Source organism: Mchenga conophoros, linkage group LG19 (assembly GCF_057382185.1).
Source record: "Mchenga conophoros isolate Kocher_MC1m ecotype Shallow Benthic linkage group LG19, M_conophoros_male_GT1.1, whole genome shotgun sequence".
Lineage (NCBI taxonomy): Eukaryota > Metazoa > Chordata > Actinopteri > Cichliformes > Cichlidae > Mchenga > Mchenga conophoros.
Genome location: NC_140544.1, coordinates 31,238,239 through 31,264,797, shown reverse-complemented (window position 1 = coordinate 31,264,797; position 26,559 = coordinate 31,238,239).

The following is a 26,559-nucleotide window of genomic DNA, read 5'->3' as shown; positions in this document are numbered from 1 at the left end:
CAAACTGCATTTCGTTGCCCTGTACCTGTGCATGTGCAATGACAATAAAGTTGAATTCTATTCTACAGTGTATACTATTCGCTAATTATTTCAATTAAAGAAATCAGATCAATGTGCAGCAGTTGAGTTCGGTGCACTGCAGCTGGCCCTACTTTCTGCTCGCTCGCTATTCCTCTCAGACTCCCGCCATGAACTCAGGCTGAACCATCCCATACTGCCGAGGTTTTATGATGTACATATCATGGTCAGTCACCCCAAACCAGCGCTGGTTGGCAGAGTGGCGTCGAGTGGTTAACAGCACAAGACAAACTATCCAGATACAATCTTGAACTCTTGAACTTATCACAAATACAGAGAGAGAGTGAGCGGGCAATCAGTCTGACTCTGTCTCTTTAAATCTGTCTGTGTCTCTTTATCTCTCTTTCTTGTCTTCGGGCTCACAGCAATTAAACTTGGCAGTGAATTTCCTAGCTAAATCACACAGAAACCTGTATGTCTGTGTTGTTCCAGTGATGTTTCGTTGCAAGCCATTGCTTTGCATGATGGCTTTCTTTTTTTTTATGAGTTTAAGAGAGCGAGAGTCTGGACAGCATCTTACCAGTTCCAGCCTAGCGTAGCTTGGAGTTTTTCCCAGGGGTGCATTTGGACAATGGGGGAAGGGAAGTTGGCAATCCCCTGCTCTCACAAACCCCTTAGATTAGAACATTAGAAATCACAAATAGGGAACAAGACTGAAATACCCTCATAGCCTAAAACCCCTCCTTCACCCTCAGTGACCCCCTCGGGTCATCTGCTTTGTAATAAACTCTGCTCCCACAGCTCGACACATGGATTGGTTTCTCATGTCAGTGGAGTTGTTTGGAAATGAGGGCAACTGGTGCAGCTTTTTAGGAGAAAATATGAGCAAGGGGGAGAAAAAAAGTAGCTATTAATGAGAAGGTAAATTAAGTTAACGGGAAACACTGGAAGCACTGAGCGAGCTCGGGGCTTCTGGCTTTGTGGGGTTTGATCTAATAAAGGAGTTTGAAAGGCAAGATTTTGTTAAGTTATTATCTCAAGCATTCAACGCAGGTTCATGTTTAAACAAGAGCTCCTTAGAACAATACATGTGAAATTAAGATTTAGTTCATTTTTTTAAAGTAACCCAGGTCAGCTGGAAAAACTTAACTGTCTCGTCACATCTTCCAGCGTTTCTTCCCTGTTTTTCTTTCTCAGCAGACTCGTTTTGCTTGCTTATTTGCGTTGGCAGCCTAAGCAGAGGACTGCAATGTTTGTGGCATAGACCGTCGCGCAGCAGTGTTTACCAGCGGCTCTATCAATTCAGAGTCATGCTGCAGTGTCCGAACAATGAAAGCTTGCGGCAGCTGAGGCTCTGAGAGTAAGAGACAAGAGACCTCGTCTCCCTTTTTCTCTGACTCTCTCTTTCTGTTTTTGTCCTCTCAACAGCTTTCCTCACGTGGTTCTCACACCCCGAAACCTCATGCTTTCAATCACGCCCATGAGGTTTAGGCATGTTACAATGGCTTGCACCAATTCCCCACTGTCTACAGAGCCAAGTCATGCTCATGTTGCTGCATGGGACAAGGAGGTTTGTGTCTGAATTAATGCAATAATCACCACAGAGAATCCACATTAGTATTAGCATAGCCTATGGTTTTAAAAAAGGTTTAACACGTCGTTTTTGTATAACTGAAGATTAAAATATTTAATTTGCTATGCTGCTAAACTTTTGGAGTATGGTTCATAAGCACTCATGGATATTTACATGTGACACACGGATGACTTTATCCACTTTATCCACAGCAGTAAGTCTGTTTATCAAAAGTACATTACTGTTTGGCACAGTGTCAATGCCTGAGGGCCAAACTTGTACCAATTATCAATAAAGGGTTAATGATTTGACCTCTGGGTAAACCATGCTTGGAAATCCCCCTCAAAGTGGCACTTCATCTGGACAGCTTAGATAGATGCCCTTCCCCCGGTCACTTTCAGTCAGCCACGACCAATGTCTATCTGACTCCCCGCAGTCAGCTTCGTTATCAGCTGTGGCGCTAGAAACATCCTTATACTAGAAGGTCCATAACTCAACCGCTATCCCAAAACACCCAGAGGCCTTGTTAGGATGTGTCAGCCAGAGTTCAATTACATGCTTAAGCTGTGATGGCTCACTTATCGAAGTAAGAAGCCAACATGTACCTCCTGTACCGTACGTCGCGTTTCAAAACCAGTTTTTCTAAAAACCAATAGCTCCTTCCAAAACAGTCATTTGCGAGGATTGTTTACACCCACAGTGGTGCAGATTGCTAATTTGTCTGTAATTTGAGACGCCAACAGAGATTTTGTGTGCTTATAAATAGGTTGCATTTCTTTTTATTCGTGTAATTCAAGAAATCAGAAGTGGTATTGGAGCCAGTTTGGCCCTGCCAACCAAACAAGACTTTCCAGTGCAACCCTGCTAACTGTCTGCAAGACCCCTAGGTCGATTGTATTGACAGGATGATGCGCAAGAGTGTTATGACAGCCTTTGTAGTTCAAGCCAACGCTCAGTTTAGAAAGTGCACAAGTCATTCATTAGTACTGCAGCTTTGTTAGATAACGTTACATGGTCTTCAGGAGAGAGAAGAATGTACACGTAGGGATTGAGTCCAAGATCAATTTGAGTCAATTAGCAAAAGATGAAAAACAACCAGCTAGTTCTGCTTAGGTCTTTTTGTAATTTTGATTATCGCTGACAAACATGATACAGATTACACAATGCTGTTTATTTGAATTTGGGTCTCCTCAATGCCCACAGCATGCTGTTTGTCCATACTATACCAAACCCCGATCATTTGAGTGTAGCTTCGATTCACTCCTGGTTAACAGGTCAATACTCAGATCGGCAGGGTTTGTGGCACAATAACTGCTTTACCATGAACGCTGACCTTTTGCCTACAGCTTTCTCCTCTATATTTAATCAGAGCACTCGCTTAGTGGGATTACAGTCACCCCTTCCCCTTTCTTTCTCCGCCTGCACTTTTTTTCTTCTCTTTTTTTCTCATTTTTATCCTCTGGTGTGTCTCAGCCTGATTTGCAGAGTTAAACTAAACAAGCTGATGTCTTCCTGGCCAGCTATTACTGCTAGAGGAAGCAGTGGAGGCTCCGGTCTGAGGTAATCACGCCACCGGGATAATTGCACTCTGTAAAACACTAACTGGATGTTTATGTCCAGGCCCAGGGGGAAGTCATTAATGCCATCTTAATTAAGGGTAATAAAGCTCTTTTTCTGCCTTTTGGGATGAAACGACCTTGACTTGATCTCTGATGCGATGTTTGGGTCAATTAGGAGACTCTGTCACTTGCCAAGCATGTTTTCACAGCTACACACAGCATTCGTTTTCACCCTCACCTCTCTGTCTTGAATCTCGGCGCTGGGGAAAGAAGACTGTAGATTCTATGCATTTGTTCACAAGTCTACCTCTGCACCGGAACATATGCATGGTTGTGTGTTTTCTTCTGCTAGTTAATCTTTTTCTGCCAAACCATAAAGTCCACCCACCTACTCAGAAAACACACGTGCAGTCAGACATACACAACACGAGTTTTCTTGACTTACTAGTTTCATTCTGACAATGTCTGTAAACACCAAAGCAGAAAGCAACGAAGAAGTCGCCAACAGGCCCTCTGTAACTTTTCAGCCTGCGCAGTTAAAGCTGAAATAATCTCAAGAACAACGCTAGTGGAAAATGATTAAGCTAGACAACTATTTCAAATTAGCTGCCCCAGCCACTGCAGTAGGAAAAACAGCTATGCCAGGGTTAGGCCAACCCAGTGATACAGTGACTGTAACACCAGCGGCTTACAAAGAATAACATTGGGTCAGAGAGGGAGTGAAGGAGTGCACGCTGATATGAGTAATGGCAAACAGCTGCACAGTCCGGCCGCTAAAAATACACACACATGTGGCGTGTGACAGGTGTGTGTGTATATCTGTGCATGTGCTTGTAGTAAACTGCAATTTGCTGCAAGCTTGATTTCATAAATGAAAAGATTAAAGCAAACAGATGATAACGCTTACTGAATTAGCACCGCAGTGTTACCGTGCACAATTTTGTGGCTCTATTCTCCAGAGGTGGGAGAAGTTCTTAGAAGTAAAACTTGCACAGTCATAATGTAACCCAAAAAAACCAAGCTCCACTATGAGTGAATGTACTGCTTCAAAAATGTGACTCAAAGGTGTACTGCGAATTTATGCTTATTTCAGTCTTGCTATCCAAAACACATTCCCCTTAAGGTCAAATAATGATGACTTCAGTGGAGACTGATTCATTAACCCCTAACCCTATGGAAACCCATGCCATGAAACTCCCAGCGCACACTTGTTGTGCTGATGTCAATGCCAGAGGAGGTCACGAACTCTGCAGTAACTGAGTGTTTTGCATATACTTTACGTGGTTGTAACTTTACATGGTTGCCTACTTGATGTTTGGTGCTGCTGTGGTTCTAAAGATTTAGACTTACAGTTGATCATGGAATAAGTAGGAGGGAAGCAATTTCACAGCCTTGTCCCATTGGTGGCATCCAATTACAGTCCCACGCTCGAAATGAGTTAGCCCTTTAGAATGACCCATTCTTACACAAAGAGAGAGACTGCATTTTATGGTACTTCATTTTATGCAACTGTGGCAATGGGACTGAAAACACCTGATGTCCGATTAAGTTTAAGAGGTGTGGCCCAGCAATTTCATCCATATCTTTGAGGTCGAAAAAATGAAGACCCTTCTTATTTTAGAGATCACAAGGTTCAGTTTATACATTATGGTCCCCATTAATGTTAAAATGGCAATACAGCAGAGTTTGCTTAAGGGGAGGACCCCCTCATAAGTCACTACCATGAATGCAAGCATGCAGTTACACAGTTTCTCAGCCTTCGCTGGTTACGTGCAGTGTGAAAACAAAGCAGCAAGGTGGGTGTACAGAATACTCAGGTCACATCAGAGCGGCTGCATCATTTAAATATATACTGTCTTTGTTTAATCCCAGCAGCTAAAAGCAAATGAAGAGGTAAACTTTTAGTGTAAAAATATGTCCAATGTGAGCAATGGGAAGCATCTAAACACTTCACGAGTACTATAAACAACTGATAACTGGAGAAAATAATCACCAGATTATTCTATAATCAAACAATCATTAGTTTACAGCTGATTCAAAATAAGCTTCACTTCAACCAACTGCACCAGAAGAACTCTTCCTTATCTTAAAAATGCACAACAATAAACTACTGATGCAATATATGATAAATTTAAAATAGTTAGCTTTGACTTGCAGCACATTTATTTTTGCAGTGGTTGGACTACTTGGTCAGGGATGCAGTTTCTTTCTGATTCCTTGTTCTGTGTTCAGTTACGGGCAGAAACCCTGTGGAAAGGTCCAGAGTCCTAGTAACAGGATCTGAAGAGGCAGGGTCTGGACCCCAGGCAGCAAAAACAATCATCTGGCTTCTACTGGGAGTTAGGAGCAGGCCCTTCGCCAATGATAACAACTCTCTCATCAGGCGAGGCAAGGGAGAATGAGCGAGACAGAGAGAGAGACAAAGAGAGAGCACCGAGGGGGAGTAAAAGTGTTTACCTCTTGTGTGTTGTGTAGGTGGCTATCAGCGTTTTTGGCGATGCCTCACTTGTGGGATTGAAACATTGTAGGGACTCATGTGCAACCACAAAGTCAGCTCGTGACCTTTTGTTCTGTCACTCTCTGAAGCACACATACGCAAACTGTCAAACAATAAAAGCAGCAACAGGAGGTATTTTTCACTGCCACTGCCAACATCCTCCATCACACACACACAACCATATCAACGGAAAACAAACACCCTTTATCAAGGACATAGGTTCTTCTCGTAATAGTTAGCTCAGTTTTGATCCTCACAAGCCATCACACAACACTGCACACACCAGACAGCACTGTGCTTATCTGTCTGCTAATACTATAAAAAAAAAGGATGATAAGGTCAACACATCAAACAGGCTATAAAAAAGCTATAATTTGACAAATGGCTGCAGTGACATTGCAAGATGTTGGACCCCCAACCTGCTCCCGCATTCTGAAATGCAAAAGTGTTTTGGAAATTCTGAAGTGGAACTGAAAAATAAGGATAACAATGCACACGCAGAAAAACAAACACAGATGTAAGCAAGCAAACAAATTTGGTGATATCCTGTTTTCTTTGCCTAAATATAGTGCATGCGCGTGTGTGTGGGTGCGCGCACGCGCATATGTCTGCATGCATGTGTGTGTGATTTCCATCTAACTAAAGGGATTAGGAAGGCCTGTCTTAAATATTCTGTCTGGTTTCCCCTGAGGCCTTCTGTTGAGGACAGATCCCTGCTGGAGACTGACTCTGTTTGCATGAATCACAGCGTGGTTTTGTGTATGTGATCTTGTGTGTTTATATGTACTGGCCCTTGTTTGTATGCCTGCTTGTATGCCTGGCTGTCCAATTTATTCCTATCCCACAGATTACACCCCCTCCCCTCACCCCCACCTTTTCTTGTCTTTCTGTTCCACCAGACAGCTACCCGCCACACAAAACCTCACCTAGTGGCTGTTATTTACATTTATTATCAAACGGCTAGCTCTTGTCTTTACTCCTGATTGTCTGAGTCACAATCAAACCTGCTGCAAAACACCCCATTAGTGCACACCTGTGACCACACAACAGCCACCCCGTAGCAGTACTTATGTGTCATTTGGCTACTGTTCAGGAAGAATTGTATTCAAAGCAGTTTGGCATGATAAATTTCACCAGTGGCACGTTGTTATTCTCCCTAGAAAAGTGGCAAAAAGACAGCTGTTTGGGATTTTAAACACAACATGATTACCCAGAAATCAGCAAAGTCAACACTGCTTGCTCCTAAGTGTCTGAAAGGGGTGGGTGTAGGAAAAGCAGCCGTGTGAACGAGCCCAATATAGCCTGGATGGGGTCCAGTTTTCTGCCCTGACACTACCAAGCTTTGACTGATTGTTGCAAACTCACCACCATTATCAGTACTGTTAAAGGCAATTAGTTCAAAGTGGCACTTGGAAGTTTACAGTAGGCCAAAGAGAGGGGCAAATTTTTAAATAAACACGCAGCGAACATTAGCTTTGAGTCTCGGGCTTGCGTTTCTTAATGCAGTAAGCCTTTCTTCCCTGTGAATTATAGCGATTGCAGAGCAGCCACAAGTGGATTTTCTTTCACTTTGTGTCACTTAATCGCCCTCCATTGTGTACAGGTGAGTGTAAAATACAACCTCTAATGGTTCAAGAACAGAAAGACTAAAGAAATTCTCATGCTGCTCCCCATATGGAAAAGTGTGATTACTCATGAAAGTGGCCACTTTCTCATTACTTTCATATGTTGTTTTAGGAAGTATCCAAAACATACACGTTTCATTATATAATTCTTCAAGGGATCTTATATCTGTTTTCACTCTTATATGCTTTTCATACAAGTTTCACACAAGACAGATACAAACTTTATAAGATTTATATATATCTTTTTCATATGGGTCTTGTTGAAAAAAAAAGGAAAGGTTGTTAAAAGTTCAGCAGCCAGACAGATAGCGGTTGAACAAGGTGGTGCTGCAACAAAAAAAAAAACCTCTGTGGCCAAAAAAGTTGTGACAGCGTTCCTGAATATGTGTGTGTGTGTGTGCAAGCTGCACGCAAAGGCAAAGTGCGACCTAGTTAAACTCGCAGCAGACATCTTTCTTGTGGATCTTCAAGAGAGACGTTTCCCCCTCTGTCATGGATTGAAGTTTTGTGGTTGCGTCTCTCTTTTTTTTGACACCACTGAGGCGCTGACCTGAGGTCGGCTTCCAAGTCTCAATTACGAAGATAACTTGTTTGTTGTGACACTTTGCTCTGTGAATCTATAATGTGAGGGGAAATGGCTGGTGGTTTCTAATCAGCAGTGCTTATCCTGATTCAGCCTGCCTTACCCCCCTTACTTCACAGAAACACCACAGACTTACGATCCAGAAGCAATCATCTTTATTTGCAAGTTTAAGAGGTCCTACAGTGAAAATTTTAAAACAGGAAAGTGTGCTGCAAAATGTTTTGTAGTAGGAGTAGCATAGCAGCCTGGCTGAAAACCAGGAGGTTGTAAAGGCATTTTTGGAGCTTGCTCAGATTTGGAGCGATACAGACCTTTCCTGAACAACACCTGCGGTCTGTTTCTGGTTATTTCATGAGTGTCAGGTCACAGTGTTCCACTCAGGGTCACGATTGCTGAAAGGATTTGTCACCACAGCAGGGATACATCCTGCTGACTGACTGACTCAGGGCTCGGGAGGGAAGTGTAGTATTTGAATTTCACTGTGTCTCTCAATGAAATCTGTACTGTGTCACTCTGTGCCTTTTGAAATAATTGCACGGATTTAATCATTTGCGCGTTTTAGTTAAATAATCGCCCAAAGTTTGACTGAAATGTTGTTCGGATACCTTTAATTTAAACATCACAATCAATGAGACTGGGTATTGGTAAGTTTAATGTGTAAGTCATTTGCTGCAGGAGCTTAGACAACATCCATTTTTGTTTAACCTCCTTTCTTTTCATCATTTTCCAGGCAGGAAAAATCCTGTGTGTAAAATCTGTTTAGAAAGTGTTCATCTGGTTGATTTTTTCTCCTTCCCTTCTTCTCTTCTTCCTCCTCTGGAGCCTGCAGGGTCTGCCCAGGCTGTTTTGATTTCACAGCGGGTGAGTGGCAGCCTCGACCCCACCTGACCCCCCAAACTCAGCTTCTGCTGATGTCAGCATCTTGCAGCAGATTGGAGCGTGCAGTTTTTAAACAAAGCTCCAGTCTCTGCCCTCAGGGGGGCTCATCCACTTTATTTCTTAAAGGGGCCGTGCACCAGTTGAGCTGCTGGTTGTTTGGAGTTTTTTAAGTGAGCTTTTTGGATTTTGCTCTCATTTTCTCACAACTTTGAGACTGTTTTCTGATCGATGTCATCAACCCTGCGCGGCTAACAGTTTTAACCGCTGTAAGTTGTGATTAGGATATTCTGCACAGTTTGTGGCAGCGTATTGCTGGATGCCGTGCCTGGTCAGGATATCCTGCCATGCCCTCTTCTTGTCTGAATGAGCTCTCTGTGGAGGAGGAACAGACAGCATTATGAAACCTACTCATAACTTGTCCTCTTATCACCACTGTCTTTCTTCTCTCCCATCTTAGACACACTTACTCACACTCAGTGCATTCATCAGATTTATTGGCTTTTTATACTTCAAAGCCAGAGTTAGTCAACAACTTCTTGGGTTTTTTTTGGTTTTTTTCCTTCTTTCCTGTCTTGGCCCAAATTCTCACAGTCTCACTCAATAAACGTTTAATCGCAGTGAAGCTTTACCAATTAATTTCAGTTTGACAAAGCCTTCTCTGAATTTCGGTTAATTTTCTGGCCTAAACGACAGGCTCCATGAGGCAGGTTGATGGCACGCTGTGACTGAAATGAAAGCAGTTGCGATTTGCGGCCTTGCACGCGTCGTTTGGCGTCTGTGTTCAGCCTCCAGCTGGAAAAGACGCACTGGTGGCCAATCAATGCAGCCACTGTTTTATTGACCACTAACTTTGGGGCTGATGTGCTTTGCTGTAGTTACAGATATCAGTGCATCGGATTTTGCAGTAAAAGGCACAAGAAACAGTCTGCACGGGAGCAGGGCAGGATGAGACGGCGCACAATGAAGGGAGTCGGCTTTGTTAACTCAATGTAAACATCCCATGCAAAACGTTCTATACACTCCCGCGTGCACGCACACACACTCGCACACAGACTGAAGTCATAGTGCTCGCACGCTGCCTGCACCTGACCTAACTTTATTGCCCCTGTGTGCCCTCACCAGCCGACTCCGCTGTGCGAGGAGGTTTTGTGTGAACAGCTGGCTTGAAGACTCCAGGCTCCAGACCCAGATCATCTAATATCTCCTGGCTTGCCCTGAGGTCTCAGCTCCTGAGGCAACAACATCTAAAAAGAACTTCTTATCTAGACTAGGCCCCTTTACATTATCCTGCTTATAAAACACTGCAGAGACTCTATGGCTGTATTCTAAATCCCAGCTGTATTTTAGATAACAACGCCACATCAAAGAGTGAATCATCAGGGGGTTTTGCCGTCTTAATTTGAATTTGTTTGGTTCAGGCTAATAAGAAAGAAAGAATAATATAAAGTCAAATTGCACATGATAAATCAGTTCTGTCACCGGCAAACGTCCTCTTCGATTACCCAGGCAAAACAGCAGGGTCTTCATCGCTTTGGTGGCGTTAGAGTTTCAAGCTTTGGTACGTAGAATGAAACACATCGGTCAAATTAACTTTGACGCACTTTACAACCTTTCAAATCCAATTAGTCACACGGGATGATTTAAGGAGTCACCGCTTAAGTGTAATGGTAGTAGTACACAGATCTATGTGAATCACATAAGAAGCCATTATCCCACACTGGCGCCACTGTCTGTGAAAACCACACAACTCTGCTGACCATCTTATCATGCGATTCACATTAGGTTTTGATTAGAGCACTTAAGATTAGGGCACATGTATCGTAAATGAGGAGAGTAAGGCAGCAGCAGTGGCAGAGATTTGAGGGAGGAATTTCGTGGTATCAAAACTCTGTTTGACGATATTTATACATGTTTGATATACTTGAATTCCTTCATCCACGGGCTGTCTACGTTTCTGCAAGTTGTGCTCTCATGCACTGAGAAATGATGAAACCACATGACATGATCGTTAGCTGCTGTCCTTCACTTCACTGGAGAACTCCGAACAGATGTTCTTCTTATGAACAAGGGGGTTCAAGCACCGTCCTTCTGACAAGCCATCAAGTCATTATCACAAGCTGCTCAATAAAGCAACGTTTAGATTTGGAAAAAGAGCAGATCTGTCTTCTTTACTGGACCACCCAAGCCAACCAAAGATCGACAGTGTGTCTAGGCAAGATTCTGACACACCAGTCATAATCGCGGGGGTGGCAGTTTCACATCATCGGCTCCTCAGCCGAGCACATACATCAAATGGCTGAACCTGCTGTTCCTCTTGTACTGAGCAGAGTTTCTATTGCAACAGCACATCATCAGTAGGGTAAAACTAACCCGTCTCACAACGGTCTAAACCCAGCTCACGTTCCCTATTAGTGGGTGAACAATCCAACGCTTGACAGGAAGAGCCGACATGGAAGGATCAAAAAGCGACGTTGCTATGAACTTTTGGCCGCCACAAGCCAGTTACCCCTGTGGCAACTTTTTAAACACCTCCAGCTTAAAACCAAAAAAAGTCAGAAGCTATCATTCTGAAAATATCAAAATCCCAACAGACAACAAATGGAGCTCAGACTGCTAACCGTGCAACCTGCAGACAAGCTACTCTACCCCCTCAGCCCCGTTATCTACTCAAGAGCTGCACAATGTATTGAACAAGATATTGAGCTTATACGTACCATTTTGGGTTTGTTTTTTGGGGTTTTTTTTTTTATATATGCTTCTGTGTTAGCATGCCTGAAACAGGGAACTTGCTACTAGCAGAAAGAGATAATATGTCATTTTTGTGGTTGCATTTTGTTTCTGCTGCCCCCAAGTGGCAAAACAGTTATTGCAAGTCACAATAGTGAGATAACCCAATCAATGCAGCCACTGTTTTATTGACCACTGACTTTGGGGCTGATGTGCTTTGCTGTAGTTACAGAGCAAGAGAAGTGACACTTGAACTTGTGGTCACAGCCTTGTTTTCCTAGCCTTCAGGCTACTGCTTCCTCATATACAATACATAACTCTTTCATGTCTAGTCTGCCTTTCTTCCTCCTGGCTTCTCTCCAGTCCCTAAAGCTATCTGAATAGTCACAGGAGATGACTCTGTCATCCAGACTAATCTCTAAGGAGGCTGGACGATTGTTTTATATCCTAATGAGCTAGCTTGTAAAACTTACGCTTCCTGTCTTTTCTTGCCGTGTTTTCCCCATCACAACTCTTTTAAAAGTGAATTCCCCCCGACTCCAAAAACATTCTTTGGGAGTGCTGCTGGAGCGTCAGATGAACAAAGAGACGATGACAGAAGAAGTGAGCTGAGGTAAGGGCAAGTCACCGGGAAAGGGTTGCTGCTTGTGTCAAAAGTTAGAGATACTGGCCTAAAATGTCCATAGTTGGGCAATAAGCCATTTTTGAACAAAGGGCCAGTTAAATATCTTCAAGCTGTGAAAATACAAATGGGTAGAGACACTGTTTAGCCCAACACTTGTGAACACAGACAGCCTTTGCATTTGGATTGACTTTAGAGTATTATTTAGCAGTTATATATAACTGCCATATTTAAGCTCTGGACTACTTTCTCATATTTTTGTCCTGGTATTTATATTGCTGCTGTGATGTTTTATTGTCCCTAAAAGCTTGGCTTAAAACAGCTTGTCACCATTTGAGCACAATTAACATAATAAGCATCTAATATTGAGAGCCATTACAAAGGGGGCTATTAAATGACAGAGGTGGTAACCACAAAATGACTCAGCAGACACAGATGGAGTATGCACACACACTGGAGTAATTAAATCTTTCAGTACAGTGAGCAGTAATATAGCTAGAATCATGTCCTGACATGTACCCTGACCTCAGCAGGGAGGGAAGCAGCCTGAGGCATTGATCCAGATTTTAATAAGCTGTAACTGTATTGCGCTGCACTGCCTACAACCTGCTTCTGAGAACCATTATTTTAGTTAGCGAGAAAGATACTCGGAAATCCTTCACTTTTCAAAGGTAGCCACCTATAACGAAGGTACAAACACACACACGTCTCCTCACAGATTGGTGTGTGACTAGCACCCGCTGCATTTGAAATAAGCTGTCTTTTGGACTGCCTCCTCCAGCTCCAGCACAATGTGCAACATAAAAGGCAGCCACTTCAGAGAGCGTGTTGAGCTTTCAACTTCGGCATGCGCCTTCTGAGACCTCCACTCACTGTCAGAGCACTCAGAACAAAGCACAGCATCCACACAGCAGCCGCTGGAAACATTAAGTTTCAATGTGAGTGTGTGTGTGTGTGTGTGCTCGCACGAGTGTGCAAAAAAGGCAGTGGGGTTGGCACACTGCATAAATGCTGAGAGATATTGTTTCATAAGGCTGCTGGCACTGACTTGGCTTACTCGTATTTGTGTCCAAGTGCCATTAGACACATTGTGTTAGAGCAGCCATACAATGATGAATAACTTTGCAACAATCACATACAGATGTGCTATCTCTATGCTGCAGCGATTCTTCAAGCACGGCAAAACTGATGAAAGACTGTTCTGTAAAAAATAAATAAATAATAGTACAGCCCCCACGCTGAAATGCTCTTTGTTTCCCTATGGTCAGTTGAAGTACAAAATTGCCATGGCAAAGCCTGAAAGCAAAAATGACTAAGAATACTACAAACACACCTAACTAAACTGCAGTCCATGCTCACTCAATCTAATTTGTCTCTTTTGCTTTTATGTCGTCCTTGGACAGAATGCAAACACTTCTTCAAAGCGAGCATTTGACCCATGTTCTAGCTTTCTCTACCACACACACACACACACACACACACACACACACACACACACACACTCTGTACCCTGAGCCAACACACTCTGCTTTTTAAATCTCCTTGAAGATGGACACATCAAAGACATCCGTTGGCAGCAGTGACCTGGTCTGACCACTATGACTGGAACCTAGTTTCTTTAAACAAGCACTTCTCCAAGCTGTGATTCTGCAGGTCACCTGCTTCATCGCAGCCTGGGGGGAAAGAGAGGATGAAGAGAACGAGGGAAAGGGGTGGGGGCGGGTGTGAGTGCGTTTTTTTCCCCTCTTCTCGCACCTGGAGCGATGCAGTTTCCTTTGCGCTGCTCATGTTTCTCTACTCACATCTTTTTTAGACGCCCCTTCTCCTCTGTTCACCCTCTCTTCGCCTCATCTGGGCAGCATTAGCGGGGCGACTGACTCATGTGACGCTGATAGGCGATCAGCATCAGAAGTGTGCCAATGGAAAATTCTACTCTGAACCCCTTAAACAAGGTTACAGCAATACTGCCACCTGGCCTCATAGCAGTTTCTTGGAGACGGAGGTGGTTGAAGGGATGCCTCGAAGGATAGGGGAAGCTAAAGAAGAGTTAAAGATGCAGCACTTTCTCCAAACACAGTGTTCAGAGAGTGGTGGAGTGAGCAGACACGAGGTGGGTCCTAACCTGTCACTCAGGTTGATGCATTAATCTGTTGACAAGCCCAGCTGCTTCCACAGCTCAAGCCTCCCCCCTCCCCAGTGCAAACGAGCCTTCCTGGCTCAGAGCAAATTAGCCGTCCTCTCCAGTCAGAGCTGCTTGACTCAGATCTATGGGCTTAGCTGTTACCTGAGGCAAGTCAGGCCAAGAGGCCGCCTCCCTCCCAGACTGCTCCCCTAAATTACAGCCTTGCTTGGTTCATAGTGCCTGAGGCCATGTTTGTGTGTACAAATGCAGTGGCCAACTTGTTGCTTTACACATCATAACACACACACAGAAAAACACAGGAAGATACACGGGGCAGATTTTTGTCCACTTATCTTTGAGCAGGCTGTTGCAAGATTAACAGTTTCAGTGGCCTTTGACGTCCTCCGCCTGCAGACAAAACTGTATGCTGTAATTATCCTGTAATATGCCTGCAAACATTAAACGAGCTTAGCTCTGATATATGTTCCTAAAGAAGCCTTAGGCCAAAGCTTCCAAGACTAGACGTGTGTAAGTGCATCACATTGTAAACTGTTTATATTTATCCTCAGTTAGGGGCCTGTAATGTTGGAAATCTGCAGCTTCAGTGGAAAAGAAATTTGATTTTGTGCAGATGTTCTGCCAATTCTGTGTTCAAATGTTAGTTTGTTTTAACAGTTTTCTACAGCGAAGACATAGTGGTTAATTTCTGGCACAGCACTTGTGACAGTTGAGCAAATGGCATGTTTAGTTCCTCTTGAGTCATTCGGCCATTCTAGCTATCACTTGGTGATGATAAATGCTGTCACTATTAGTAAGCCACGTATGAAATGTTTGTGTTTCACTTCAGATAATGCTGTTGTAGTTACCACAGGAGCAGGAGCCACATGGATTTCAGTGCATATCGCATGATTTATTATAGATCACTGATAATCACAGCAAATAACACATCAGCAAATATTTAATGACTCCACCTACTTGATATATCATGTTCACTAGTACTTTGCACCAACAGTATGACACATAATGATACATAATGACTCCAGCAGTATTCTTATCTCTCACTGTACACCAGTGATTAGCATGCAATATAAGACAAATTATGTTATGTTAAACAAGAATCAAACCATATATACTGTAAACTTTGCAATTTCTTCTTCTCTGCTTTTTCCTTGCTGCCATAAGTGTAGGTGTGATGGGTTTTTTGGGGGGGTGGGGGGGGGGTTATTTCTATGTCTAAACCACAGTAGGAAATGAAACTTGCATATAGTGCATGACAATTGATTGGAAGGAAAACGTCACATTAGACTCAAAATTGTGAAAGATGACTGTGTCTACTGTGATGTCACTCATTTAGTTTTTTGAATTTCATATTATATAGCAGTGGTGGGGGAACTCCAAGCCTCAAAGGCCGGAGGTCTGCAGGTTTTAGATGTGTCCTTGATCCAACACAGCTGATTTAAATGGCTAAATTTGCTCCTCAACATGTCTTGAAGTTCTCCAGAGGCCTGGTAACGAACTAATCATTTGATTCAGGTGTGTTGACCCAGGGTGAGATCTAAAACCTGCAGGACACCAGCACTTGAGGCCTGGAGTTCCCCACCCCTGTGTTATAGATTTGGCATTTTGGTCATCAGTACCATTTATATAGCTTTTTTAAAAAGTCAGATGTGGTTGTATTTAGAAAAGAAAAGTGATGTATCAGCTAATACTAGCACTGGCTAGCTAGCTTGATTAACAAGGTGTCTGATGGTCAGGCTTTTTTCTTTCTTTAGTCATTCATAAATAATTTATAATCATACAGGAATATGTACATGCATACACACAGAAAGGATCTAAAGTGAAATGAAAAGTAACCACCACAGCACAGCTTAACTAAAAAAAAGCTTTTTCATATTTTGCTTGCTAATGCTGTGTTTAATGCATTCGCACACACACGCGTTGTTGTCTTCTTCCTCTATAATTCTCTGTCTCCCTGAAGATTTCCCCCTTTTCCTCCTTTCACCACTTCTTGCCAGTAACTCTACTCTCCCTCTGTTTGTTGCAATTGTTTTAGTCCCACTCCCAGATGAGTGCTGAGAGATTAATTAATGCAAGCAGAGCTCAGAGAGCTTTTCTCAGGAAAGGCACACTTTGGGGATGTATCCGCTTAGAATAAGAACAAACAAATTTGTCTTTCCTTTGTTGAAAAAAATCATAAAAATGCAGGCAAAGCAGAAATAATAACTCGCTTCTTTGGTTGTGGAGGGCAGCGGGCCCTCCACTGATGGGGCCAACTTGGCTGCTTCATTTAGGCCCAACCACAGTTTCACTGAACGTTTTCTTAGCAACTTTAAAGTTAACCTCAATGTTTTCACCTTCAGTTGGGGGAAGTCCCAATTTGAAGCCTTTTAGATTAATTCTTTTTTTTTAGCCTTGCTATCCTGGCTGCAGAAAGCGCATTTGCTGACAAAGGAAGGATCTAACATTAAACCACATGTGAACAGATATCTTCCTTTCTGACACATAACATGACCAAGTTTTACAAAATAGGCTTCGTGTTTTATTCAGTGTGACCCAAAGTGAGTGACTGATCGCATAAACTGAGCAGAAAAGTGTTTACAGAGGTCAAAACAGAAAGCAGTGCTGCCATAGACTTATATAGGACTAGAAGTCTTTTTGCAACCATAGCTACTGCCATCCAGTGGCCTTCAGATAGGTTTATGACACTTTTGCATTGGTTTCATTTTCCCAGCCCACAAGCTACTTCCATGTTTTACACTGTCTACGAGACTGACTCCCATTGCCTGCACAGAAAAGGTCATGGAAATACATACCGGATGACTGTGGCTGACGCTTTCAAAACAGCAAGTACTCCCTATTATTAAAGTTAGCCTCTTGAATAGACCAGCTTATAAAGCCACATAACATCAGGTAAAACTCCACCTGCAGTAGCTGCTATAATGCTAGAAAATTGTTTGACTAAGATGATAATAAATATATAAGATAATGAATATATAACAAGGAACCACGCTAAAAACCATTAAGTCTGTATAGGTCACATGTCATCATTATTTATAGCAATAAACAAAAGTATTAGTCAACACATATATAGTCAGAGCTAATTTGTTTCACGATGACAGTGATTAACCATCCACTCAAAAGCGATTGCCCATGACCCTTAACCAAATACAGTATGTTGACAAGTCCAGCATAGATACGACTTGTTGTTATAGCAACACATTTTGCTATCTCGACTGACTGAGTGACTCACAGTGAGGTCAAAGTTGTCTTAAAGCCTATATTCAAAACAAAATGTCATCACTTGACTTAGTAAGAGCCTCTATATGGTTTACAATGACAGGAAAATAAACCTACAAAAGACACAGCTTCAGCAAAAAGAAAGTGAAATGGCAAAAGAAACCTTGACTTGAAAAAAGAAACCCGTACCAATAGTTTCACTACACTGAAACTCATTTCAGTTTATCTCACTTTCTGTCTTATTTTCCATTCCGCACCTTCATTTGCTTATAGAGGCTGCTGTCAGTGCTGGCACAAAAGTGCCAGATCTTGCAATTTAACTGGAAATGTCAGCAAATTGAAAAAGAAAAGGAGGGGGGTAACAACGATATAAGAAAGAGGGGAAAATGAGACAGATACGAGTAGAAAGATGTCACAAAAAGAGACAGAAAGAGTGCATCTGTATAGTCAGTGTTCTTGAGCTCTGGTGTCTTTGATGTCGGCCGAGTAGTGCCCACATGTCCAGCCCCTCTTTGCCAGGAAATTACAACTACGTCCCCCCGGAGCCCTGCTGACTGGCGGGAAAAAAACACTCTGTTTGATGTTCTAAAGAGAGATCTCCAATGCAATTTAGCCTTTCATCTCTTCTCGTCTCTTTTGTCTGTGATTCATCCAGACTTTAAAAGATACCAACATTTTCACAAGTCAGAAGTGATGTTATATTGCTTCATAGAAAACACGTATTTGTGATAAAAAGAGGGAACAGAAAAACAGAAGACATGTGGAACCCGCCACAATCATCAGACCGTAAGTGATGATAATTTGAAAAATTATTTCATCTCTATTGAATTATAATGTTTTTGCTGATAAAAAAAATCCTATGAAAGTTTATTTAGCAGTAGTTGTGCAGCTTTGAATCTTGATTCAATATTGGTAAGACTATTTATAAGAGAAAGTGATTTGCTGACTGTACTTCCTCTAAACTCAAGAGCAGGGACAGTTGGAAGAAAAAAATGGACGTAGCTGGCTTGTGAAGTCAAGTTTTGAAACCGTGATTGCAAAAATAGCCGAATGTGATGAGAAGAGGCGGGTCTGACTGTTAAATCACTCACCCATTGGCTAACAACTCCTTGATAATACCTTAGTCGATACCTTGTTATTCAATATGACCTAAAACGAGTGACTGAGCTTAGCAGGAAAGTATTTACAGAGGTTACGACTGGAAGTCTTTTTTGTAACCACAGCTATCGCCACCTGGTGGCCTTCACAGAATGTAAATTTAATAAATAATAATAATGGATTGGATGTATATAGCGCTTTTCAAGGCACCCAAAGCGCTTTACAATGCCACTATTCATTCACTCTCACATTCACACACTGGTGGAGGCAGCTACAGTTGTAGCCACAGCTGCCCTGGGGCAGACTGACAGAAGCCAGGCTGCCATATCGCGCCATCGGCCCCTCTGGCCAACACCAGTAGGCGATAGGTGAAGTGTCTTGCCCAAGGACACAACGACCAGGACAGAGAGCCCGGGGATCAAACCGGCGACCTTCTGGTTACAGATGCGATTCCCAACCCCCTGAGCCACGGTCGCCTAATTTAAAGCACTTTCGCATTGGCTTCATGTTTACCAGCCATCTCTATATTTTATAACTGTTCAGTCTATCAGTGCTCATTACCCATAGATGGCTCCTTAGGCAATGTAACATCACCCACTGGTTTTTGGACCACAAAAGCCAAAAGCAAGCTGGCCCTGAGAGGTCAAACATACTGCATCTTAAGAAGATGCCAACAAACAGAAAGGACAAAAAATACAACGGAAACAGAAAAAAGCCACAAAATCTCAGAGAAAACCCTCATAAAACACAACAGTAGTGTTTTTGGGGAGAGAATAACGTGCCAGAGCAGCTCTGACGCGACAAGTACACAGTAACAGTATTATATGAAGTGAATCCTCTCCTTCTTTTAAGCACATTTCAATGCAGTGCAGCACAAAATTCATCATCTAGGACAGTTTCTCAGTTCAGCTGAGCTCAGCGAACCATATTATTTGTCACACAGGCCAAAGTTCACCTCCAATCAACTGCCATGAAGGTGGAAAACAGCCCCAGACTTTTTAAGGGAGAATAAAAATAGAAGAAAAGTATTTGACTTAAACCTGAAAACCAATCAGAAACACAGCTCAAGTAAATGATGACGTTGCTTTTATATCTTTATATTAGTCACAGGAGAAATGGATCTTCATCAGCTGGTGTTTCTCAGGTCAAACTCAAACATTGATATTGACACATGGTGCTAGATTTTTTAAGAGCCACTGAAAATCAGCTGAATCCTGCAGATTTATTGTCAAACTTAAGATTGTATATGCGGCTCTAAATGTTCTGCCTTCACTGTAATGAGCTGACCCTGGTAATTGTGAGACAGCCGTTAAGTTAAAAATACAGCTCTCCTTTTCCCTTCCACCCTTTCAACATGTACAGTTGTTTTTTTCCACAGAGCCTATGTTTGGACCATCACTCAGCTGATCTGCCAGGATACTCAGTATCCAACATCTGTCTTATTTCTGTTGGCACTGGGACTCTGGACAGGGCTTCATTTCAGATTTTATACCCAAACCAAAAACAGAAACTGGCTCCTTGAGATTCATAAGTCATCAAGGATGGATTCAGGCAGGCACAAACAGCTGTTTTGCGTTGCCCTTCATTTGCTCTGACTTTTATTAATCAGCTCTTGGTGATTTATGATACAGTATCAGTCCTGAATGAGAAAGGAATACTTATAGACGGCAGACGCAGCTGGGGGTGTTTTTCCTAGCACCAGGTCAGATTAATGTTTAACAGGCTGTCGTTTGGCTAAAGACTGTTTTTTTTTTTTACTGTAGCACCAACCTGATCACTTGGTATTACCACCACATCCCACTGCTCTTTCTCTGCAAATAAAGACTGCTACATTCATTGCAAGACAAGCCAACGTGATAAAAGCAACAGTGAACTTTCATTTATATAGCAACAAGCACTGTTTAACCATCTTTTCTTTCAGTTCGGTTTGGTTTGGTTTATTTCTTTTTGCAGTCAAGTAAAATAAATAAATGTGACCAAAGCAGATGATCTGATTCTTTTGAAGAAAAGGGAACTTTTCATGACATGACCACAATGTCACCACCACAGCTAACAATGCTTTATTCTGAGACCCAAGTTTTTCTTTTCCCACTGGACCCTGAGCTGGCCTCACAAGAGTTAAGTGAATGTGAGCCAGGCTCTGGTTGACCCTGGAAGGCATTAAACCCATCCCCTCTGACTTTCCAAAGAGGAGCCTAAACAAACCCTAACCATAAAGCAGAATCCATCAACTAATAGTGGCCTTAGAGGTGAGACAGCTGCCTTTGACCTCAGCTGCTAAGAAGTCTCAAAACCCATGCACATATGAAAACAAACAGTACCTGCAAGCCCAAAAAAACCACCTCGAGAGCATAAGCCATGCTGTCACACCAGCATGGGGCTTTTGATGACTGTAAGCTTGACCCACAACACTGCACTCTGAAATTTTAGAGACAGCGACAGTGGTGTCTCAGCCCCTTTGATTTGTGACTTTGACGCCCACGAGCTTACCTAGCATGTTTTGGGGTGGCGGTGAGAGGGGGTTAGACTAATTAAAATGATGAATTACTTGTCATAAGATGCATTACAGTTGGATAAAGATACAGCTTGTACAACCTGAAAATCTGGGTGGTTTGTTACTCAGAACCTAAGTCATCCTTGGAAACTCTTTGGAAAACCACATCAATGAACCACAGGACAGGCGAAGTGCAGAAGAGCAAAGGCTGAGGAGCCTTAGAAGGAGTTAGTGTAGCTAGCAACTGTAACAGAAGGAATATTTTAATATTGCACTGTTGATCACCAGTTAGTGGCCAATCTGATTATATTGGGCTACTAGAAATAGTAGCTGCCATCTGAGCCTCACTCCTTCACCTGTTGCCGCACGAATCCGGGCCTTTGGTCACCTGACTTCCCTAGCTGTTACAGAGATCACCTGTAGATCATTTCCTCTGAAGTCTTCCATCGATTAGCTGCAGAAGCCTCCTATAGAGAATCACATGACGGCGTTTCATCAGAAATCCCGGGCCTGGGTGAGCAGCTGATACCTTTATAGTGTTTTTACGGGCTACATTTACATTTTACTTTGTTTTCTCTGCTTTGTTGTTTTTGCTTTGCTTTACCTGCTGCCCTCTTTGGTTCATTCTTTGGTTTCATTTCACCCATTTCATTTCAGCCGGCTGGGCAGTAATATTAGTTTGAGAGTCGGCACAGCCGTCTTGGATTTTTGCAGTGACCCAGAACGTTTGATCTTTGTGCATTGCTCTGGCTTTTTAAGTTTCCTGTTAATGTTCATTTGATGTATTAAATTATTTTATTAGAGCAGTTTGTGTGTCTGACAACCTCACAGAGCTTTTAGTTATCTGCTCTAAGCTGGAGATTTAATTTGTTTTGTGTTTGTACATTTGGTTTCTGAATGATTGTTTCATCTGTAAATTTTCGTTTTTGCGTTACACCACTGGAAGCTGCAGAACCCCACTGTGTTTCTGCAGCATGGTTAACCACAGAGGGTGTATTTGATATTTGTTTTGCATACATTAATAACTTGTGTTCCTTTGTATTCTAAAGCTGAAAGCCTAAAGTGGAGGTGACTGTGTGCCTTGGTAGTGGGACCTTCCCTGTGCCGTGATTATTTATGCACCCCTGGTTTGAGTGAGTGAGTGTGTAAAGGTGAGTTGCATGTGTGTACAGCAAGGGATGGCAGCTACTGTTTATAGCAGCCCAACATAATGTGATCAGTGATTAACAATGCAATATTAAAATATTTTTTATGCTATACTACGCTAACTTGTCAGACAAGACGAAGCATGTGTGAGACACCCATAGCTTCAGCCATTTAGGCCAGGAGTTTATTGAGGAGCTAGATTTAGTGTAAACCAACTGCAGACTGCTTGAAGGTGGACTGAAGATAAAAGTGGATTCCCTTGTAATCTCACAAGAATCCTGTGCCTTGCAAATTTAGCTTGTGTGAGATTTCACAACAAACAAAGTAAATAGCAGGTCTTTGAGAGTACTGATGACTGATGATCAAGCTTACAATATTTGACAAAGTGCATGTATATCATTATTACCTAAGCGGAAAAAACACCAGTCCATCCATAAATGAGTTGTATTTCTTCTAATTGTATATGATAGCACTGTGCGGTCAGGGGATTTGTTTTGACTTAGGCTCAACCTGAAACATATGGAACGCCATAATTTCTTGGCAGGCATGAGCCTGCCAAGAAATTATGCCTGACCTCTTCCTGTGGTTCTTTTGTTCAGAGAGGGCCTGAGAGGTATCAGGGGATTGCTTATCACTCTGACACAGGATGCCAGCAGGGGTTCATGGTTCAAGAGGGGAAGTGACAGTGTGGCACTTGTTTGTTTTCACATGGAATGAGGCGATATTGTGACACTCGGCTGTGCACTTCAGTGAAAACAGGAACAGCAGTGCTGTCCCCAAAGATTGTCAACTGTAATAAGTGGTACAATTGTCTTCTGCATATTTGTTAAGCTAGAACGTTTAGTTAAAGTTAGAGCTTTTTTGTTTCTGCTTTGTCTGCTAAGTACTTAACAGTGGGGAATGGGGGAGACAGGGTGATGTGTTGGTTTTGGGTGTACGAATGTGTATGGTGAGGGGATGTGGTTCTCGGGTCAGGCTTAGACACTTGCACAGGGGGGTTGATAATCTTACTCAGTCACAGGTGCATTTCCCTCGAGTATCTGTGGTTTTACACACAACTCTCACAGCTGTGCATGTTTGCGTTCACTCTGTACGACAAATACGGCAGCTGGCGGGGTTTCAGTAAGAGCAGTTGTGCAGTTATCGTGACCAAACTGATTTCTAGAGTTTGCGTTGAGATGCACAACTGGCTGCACAGAGCTGCTACTGTGCACTGGAGATATGGCCTTGAGTCGAATATTGTTATTCGGTTCTGAATGACCAGAATCAAAAATCTTCTTAACAAAATGTTTAGTGTCAGCATAATGTATCAAACACACTACAAGAAGCTGAAAAGAAGCTAAAAAAATCTATTTGATTTCATTTAGTAATGATTATTAAACTTTACTTATCCATAAAATAATGCAAAATGGATTCATTTAAAAAGCCTTTCAGACTGTCAGCCATTTAAGTGATTCAGTATAGTAGCAGGCACTGCAGGGGTGAGAGTCAACAATAAATACATAACCTACCAATAGCATGAAATGACAATAATCATTGTCATAAATATAAGAGTAAACGAATTAGTCATCCTTGAGGTAGTTTCAGTTCACATGCAGAAAATAAAAAAGGTGGAAGTCAGATCAAAAGCTAACCAAAACTGTCACATTATCTGTAGTAAAAAATTAAAATTAAAAAAGGCCCTTAGCTCATAAATCATAGTTGACTATGTTTGTCTTGTGACTGGTCTATGCAGAAACGAGAACAGAGTTTAAAATCTGGTCAAATGCCTCCACCCCTGTGAACTCTTGACTCTTGCAATCCATGTCCCCTCCAGACGTCAAGACTTGGAGGTCAGCTGTTTGACCTCACCCGCTTTAGGCTCAACGGGTTGATGGCCTGCCAGTGTCTCTGCCTGCTGCAAACTGACAGCTCTATCACGCCGAAGCTCACGAGCCAACAAGCAAGCAGAGGGGTTTCTCTCTGCGTTTCACAAGTCTGGATGAATTCGTGTCACAAAACGCTGACTGCTGTTGTGCCAGAAACATACATGCACACAGAAGCTCATAGTTGAAGACACGTTCACAGAGGGTTTGTGTGTTTGTGTGTGTCAGTGGAAGCATGTAACCCACAGAATATTAAAACAAGGCTGACTCTGGTGGTTCCACGAAAGGCTGTGCAGAAGGAGAATTGTGTGTGTCTGTGTCAAGAGGTCCTGTGATGCTGAACAATGGTTCCTCTTCATCTGGTCATGTGGTGTTTGTGTGCGTGTATGTGTGTGTCTGTGTGTGCACGTGGGATTTTGTATGCAACTGTCTGAAAGTGTGTGTGGTGTGTGGTGTATGTGTGTGGAGTGGGACGGGGGGGGGGGGGTGGGGTTGTTGGGTGGGGGGAGGGGGGGTGGTCCTTGCGGTACAGCTTAGTCACATGAAAATAGTGCTAATGAGCAAGTACTGTTCACAGTTGGCACGAGTGGTCAAACCTCTGCACACACACACACACATTAGAAACTGGCATAAATAATGACAGTGTGCAAGATTTAAATCAGGCCTCATGGAGTAGGTTCATCCTGTTAACGTGACAGAGATTACAACTTTCGTGAAGTTTTCTGCACACAGAGAAATTGAATGTGCAGCAAGTATCTGATCATTTAAAGGTGTAATTAGCAATTATTGTGGAGAACTAGGGCGGTACAGTGGCTAGCACTGTCACCTCTGTGCAAGAAAGGTCCGAGCCTGACGGGCAGCTGGGGCACGTCTAGTGGAGTCTGCATGGTCTGCTTGTGGCAGCGTGGGTACTCTGGCTTCCTCCCACAGTCCAAAAATATGCAACGTCCATACGGCTTTCGCTTTCCCACCCCCCCTGAATGCCTTGGCTCCAATACTGTATGCCTAATCCTAACCCAAATTTAACAGGAATCTGTAAATCAACTCTATCTCAAGAATTGAGGAAAGTATCATGAGTTATTGACATATATTCATGAGCACACCAACTTAGTGTGGCGCAAGAGGGGGACAAAGTCAACTTAACACCAGTGTTGGGGAATAACTGAATACATGTACCGGCGTTATGTATTTAAAATACAAAATATGAGTAACTGTATTCTGTTACAGTTACCATTTAAAAAGGGGATAATTAGAATACAGTTACTTTGTTGAAATAAACAGATTACACAGCGGTCTTTTCCAGTTTCATATGTTAAGCTATCCCCTCTCTAACTTTGGTAATTCCACACATTGCTGGAAACCCAAACAAAACACGAAATTAGAGGCTCTAATGTAAGCGTCATGTTAATGTTAGTGGCGTCAGTTACACAAAGGACCTGAAGCCATCACAACAGAGCCAGCAGTGCACGAGCAGGAGTGCATTTCTTACTTGGAAATTCCAATACCACTTCACATTCAAAGAAGAAAGGGATGGGAGAAATCTGACCGTCCAATGCAAACTCTGTTTACCAGCAAACAAGCTGCTCTCAGCGTCAAAAGACTCCACCTCCAACCTAAACAAACATCTGGAAGTGAGTTCTTTTTTTAAAACTAACATTAGCCTACTGCTACTACCTTGTTTTAGTTTGGGTAGCTACCTAGGTTATGTGCCACTTAAGTATTTTCAGTATTTAGTGATTTATTACTATTACTGAAGGCTACTTGCCACCGAGCTAACATTGTTAGCTAGTGTTAGCTGAGGTTGGTAAATAGATTGCAGACTGTTAGGCTACGTTGACACTGCAGGCAAAAGCGCATCAAGTCCAACTTTTCTGTCCCTATGCGACTCATATCCGATCATGGTATGACAGTGAGAACAGCACAAATCCGATACATATGAAGCGACCTGGGTCACTTTATCAGCGCCGGAGAAGCGCCTGAGAAGACATCGCGAACGCTTCCTGGCCATCCAGTGTGGATGTTGGGAAGACAACGTTGGAGAAACTTTAACATTTTATTTGTACTGTATAATCTGCAGATTCTGACAGAAATCGGCAACTATCCTTTGAAGCGCCGCTCCTCTAAAACAGCAATAAGGATCATTATTAGGCCATATGTAAATAACTAAATAACTTAAAGCAAAATTGGAAAACGTAAAGTTTGAAACAAGTCTTTATATTAAGGACCATCAGTCAAACAATACTGTTGTTCTGGGTCTAAACAGAGCGCGTTGTGTGTGACGTCTTCTTTTGTGCATGCGGCCACTTTGAGGGTTCACGCTAGAGCGCGTTTGCTGTCACATTTTATTTGTAGTGTGAACAAGCAGACAAAAAAAATCGGATTTGATCAAAAAATCAGAATTGAGCATTAAGACCTGCAGTGTGAACGTAGCCTTAGACTTGATGGATAGCATTAACAACCTGCTAGCTGCAAATAATGAACTATGAACTAACCTCAGCTAACGCTAGCTAACAA